Source organism: Sylvia atricapilla, chromosome 9 (genome assembly GCF_009819655.1).
Source record: "Sylvia atricapilla isolate bSylAtr1 chromosome 9, bSylAtr1.pri, whole genome shotgun sequence".
NCBI lineage: Eukaryota > Metazoa > Chordata > Aves > Passeriformes > Sylviidae > Sylvia > Sylvia atricapilla.
This window is the reverse complement of record NC_089148.1, coordinates 10,058,315-10,062,965: the sequence shown is the minus strand read 5'-3', so window position 1 is coordinate 10,062,965 and position 4,651 is coordinate 10,058,315.

The window sequence follows — 4,651 nt, the reverse complement described above, 5'->3', positions numbered from 1 at the left end:
CCACACAAATTCTTGATGGGATTTCTGAAGCCCAGAAGGTGCTCAGGCTGGCAGAGGAGCTTGGCAGGGACACAGCACTCCTGAAATGTCCTGCCTCCCAGTGCTCCAGAAAAAACTGAGTCAGGATTGTCTAAAGACAGGAGCTCCGTGCTCCTGGAGCAGCATCCCAGCAAGGGTGGGAGGTGAGCAGGGATGGCAGGGCTCTGCCATCAGGAAAGCCAGACACAATGGAGCAGGGGGAGAGGGGATGTGATAAACTCTTCCTCTCTGCAGCCAGAGATGCTCCAAGGAAGGCTGGTGCTTCCAGGAGAGGCACTGCCTACCCAGCAAGTCCCAGAAACATGGCCTGCAGGAACACTCCCTTCCTGCCCAGCTCCACAGTCCAACACACTCCAAAACCCCTTTGCTGTTTATCACTTTACTGTAGATCAAAATAAAAAATTAAATTGGAAAACTCCGAGGCTGTGCTTAAGGCTCATCCCTGCCCTCCTACCCCAGCTGGTGCCACCCAGCCCATTCCTTTGGTATCGTGGCAGTCAGCAGCTGTGTAGGACAGCCCAGGGCAAGGGTATGGGACATAGAGAAAGGGTCTGCCATCCTGGGAATGCTGTTGTAGTTTTTTTGTAGTCTCTCTCTTTCTCCTCTCCTCCCATTCCCTAGTTTTCCAGGTGTCCCAAGATATTTTTAGATTATATAAAAAAAAAAAAAAAAAAAAAAAGAAGAAGAAGAAATTACCACCAGCACCAGCAAATCTCTGTGATGCCAAACCCTTCATTCCCGAGTGCACATGTTTGGGGGAAACCTCAATTCCACAAAAATCCCTTTCCTGCAAAACTCAAAGACTTCCAGAGGGATTAAAGAGAAGAGATCAGAGCCCCGCCCTGGGCCTTACAGTTGGGAAAGCTGGGGTTTGGAACTAATTTGAAGAAGGCCTGGCTGAAATGCCCAGGGCTCATCATCCTGCTGATGCTGCAGGAGCAGGAGAGATGCCAGCCAGCTCCTGTTATCACCTCTGTGGGACTGGCTTGTGATTAAAGGCATCTGAGTTGCAAAGCACGGAGGGAACAACATATGGACAGGAGCAAGGGACTGCTTTCCCAGCCTCGCTTTTCCAGAACGTAACTGCATTTGCAAGAGGATCCCAGAGCCGCAGTGCAGTTCTTACTCAGTGCTATTAAGCTTCATTAACTGATATATTGTTTCGTGTTGACTCAACAACTCTTAAGCCCTCTTCCGAGGGACTTCCTCGAACATGCTGTAAATTGCCAGTAACTGCCTTCCATCAGGAGCAAACTGCTGCAGCCCCAGCACGGTCCCACTCCCCACCCCGGCATGCAGAGGTGCTGCTGTCAGTGATTCTCCTGTGAGCTCCAGTATTTATCCTCCTGCAGCCCAGGGAAGGCGACTACAGACTCGGGGGCTGCAAAATTCCACTCTCCTGACTACCCTCCTAACAGGGGGTGAAACCTCCCCGGCAAGTTCTAGATCTGCAGTAGAGGAAAAACTCCTAACGATTCCTCTCCCCGTGATCAAAGCACTTCTTTGCCACACAATTGACAGCTCTGCTTCCAGCTGAACACTTTCAAGCGTCGCATTGTCTTGTGTAAACTATAATCCAAAATAAATTCAAGCTTTTGGGCCTAGACCCAAATGGGTCATTTTGGCAGCATATAATTCTGATTTTTAGTGTTTCTTCCCCCATTCTCCACCCCGAATAAAGATGTTAGTGAGACTGACCTCCTTTCGAAGAGCTCTTTGACTTTGATGCTGTGGCATACACAGATGGAATGTATTTCTGCATATTCCAAGACACTCTGGGATAGCTTCGCTCATGTAATTATTCAGATAAGCTAACCTGAAAGCGAGAGCGTGAGCAAGTCCTTTGCCAAATCTGAGCGACTTTGCTCTCAAAGCACTGGTAGACGCTTCCCCCGCCACAGGTGACAGCTGCCATTGTCCCCAAGTTGTCCCTGGTGGGCAGTGGGGGCCTGGGGAGAGACAAGGAAAAGAGGAACAGCTCATAACCTAGGGCTTGGCTTTACCCCCTCTTTGTTTGGGGAAGAACAGCACGCACAGGGAGCAATGCTGGGGCTGAGATTTGGCGAGAGGGCTGGATGGAGAAGCTTGCGCTGAGCATGGCGGCGAGTCATAGCCATGTGGGGGAGGAAGAAGGGAAGCTCATCTCTGCCCTGGAGTCTCCTCCACAGCTGCAAACCCGGCCATGGGCACAGCCCAAGTGGCAGCAACCACCACTGGGGCACCTCCTTTGCAAAGCAGAGCGCTCCTTCCCCTGCCCACCCTCTGGAACCCAGCATGCTCCAAGGGCAATTTCCCAGTGGCTCCGAGATCACCAGAGGATGGCTTTACTTTGGATGGTGAGGCAGCATCAGGCAGGATAATAGCAGGGCTGCCTGAGTGGCAGGTGGGCCAGCGCGCCGTCCATTTACCGCGCGCCTCAGCAGAGTGCTGGCTGCAATTATCTCAGGCCACCGTGCCATCAGAAAGCGCCTTTCTGCTGAAATTACAACGTGTCGCCTTTAATTACGCTAATTGTTAATAGGGATTCTAATTTTGGGTTCGTTTTGTGCCGTTAAAAAAAAAAAAATTAAAATAGTAGGTGAGGCGGCTCAGGCTTTTCTGCTTTCTCTGGGATTTCTCCCGGCAGCGCTAATTGAAACGTCCCCCTGCACCGCGCTGCTCTGCACTGACAGTGGTTTTGCCCCTTGTCACAAAATCAATGGTCTTCCCTTGCCCGCCCCATGCCGGCTCCTCTCCAGCTGCCGGGGCTCCTTTCCCCGCTCACCGGCTCCCTCGGATCATCAGGGTTAAATGATCTTTTCATACCGCCCAGCCGGACTGTCAGGAGGCATTGAGTGACTTTTGAAAATGAACCATGTTAAGTGGACTTGATGGGGGTTACAACCGCCATTATTGCTATCACCACCGTGATAAAATGGAGCCGTAATGATGGGGGAAGGTACTTATCACTGTCTTTTGGAGATCACTTAAGATGGTTTGGGCCTGAAGCTTCTCACCGGAGATAAATGGAATGTATGGAAGACAAATGGCACTAGGACAGAGCCTCCCACCACAGGAGGGACACGAGACAGCAGCGACCCCTCTATGATGGTCACGCAAAATGATTGAACAACCAAAAAATGTGTTGCCTTTTCCTCCAGGAGCCACCAGAGGAGGTGACCAAAGCCACTTGTGGTGACAAGGTTCTCCCAGGTGTCCGCTGGCAGCTGGGTGAGCAGAACTGGGATGGGAGAGAAATGGGAAACCAGCCTCTCACATTGTAGCCTGCCTGTGGGGAGCAGCAGTGATAAAATCCTGGAGCTGACCTGGCAAACCAGGTCGGTTCTGCCCTTCTCCATTCCGAATCTGAGCTGCTCCTCCACTCTGGGGGTCTCAAAGCCTCAGCTAAAGCAGCCCCTATTGCCCAGCCCAGTTCCAGCAAAGCAGGCTCACACACTGCTCCCAACCAGAGAAACATGAATTACACCAAATGCTCTTCCACCTCTGAGCAGGGAAGCCAACAGTTTCAAACAGGCAAGGAGGATAATATCACATGCTTGGAAAACACTAGTCAAGCATCATGGACCAGAGCAAAAGGAGCCCAGGCAGAATTCCCAAAACATCCCCTTCTCCAACCAAGCAGCACCCCACAACAACTCCCCCCATCCCATCCCCACAACACCCCACTCACAGTTTGTGATCTGCAAGCAGGAAAATGATCCCCCTGGGGCGAATGGCTCCTCTCTGCTACGTTTCCAGTGCTGCACAGAGAAGCTCCCAGGACTTGGAGCACCCTCAGGGCACTCCTCACTGCTACAGAGAAGGGGAGGCAGGAAAAACCAGAGAAACGCCAAGAGTTCCTTATATCACCTTCTCATCACCATCCTCCTTTCAGCTACACCAGCTGAGTTGCTTTATATCATGTCAGTATCATTTAATTGAGATACAGGTGATTCCCTTCTCTCCCTGGCCCCCTGGCAGCCCAAGTTGCCTTTCCCATGTCCTGGAAGCATGGGAGAAGACACTTCCAAGTCCAGGCCACCCCAAAGCACCATTCCCAGTGAGATTCCTGGCTGCTATTTCAAGGGAAAGAGAGATGGTGGGAGAGGCAGGGATTCAGAGCAAGTCAGCAGATCCTACATGACTGGGCAGAGCAGATCCCCCTCAGCTCACCCTGCTCCCCATCACCATCAGGGTTTTGTGAATGTGGAAGTTTCCCCTGCAAAGACACAAGAAGGAGCCCTTCTGCAAAAGGAGGAGCCTTCCTTCTGCAAAAGAAGCCAAAAGGCAGGGCCAAGGGCAGAGGAAGGATAAATAACAGGAATAATCTGTCTGGGAAAGTTGGAAAGGGGCAAGAGCTGAAGAAAGAGACATTTTCTGGGAGTTTCAAGATCTCATCAATCCGAGTCTTGTCACACTGGCCGTGTCAGCTCTGGCTGGATGTGAGGCTGAGATGCTGGTCCAGGGGTGCCCGGTTCCTGCAGCCTCCACTGACCCCCCTTTCCCTGTCATGGCAGTGGTAGCACTGTTGGCAATATTGACAGGCAGAAGGATTTCTCATTTCCCACAGCCCCACAAGGTAAATTAAAAAAAGGAAAAGTCAAAGCTATCTCTGGCTGCTCGCACTCGGGGA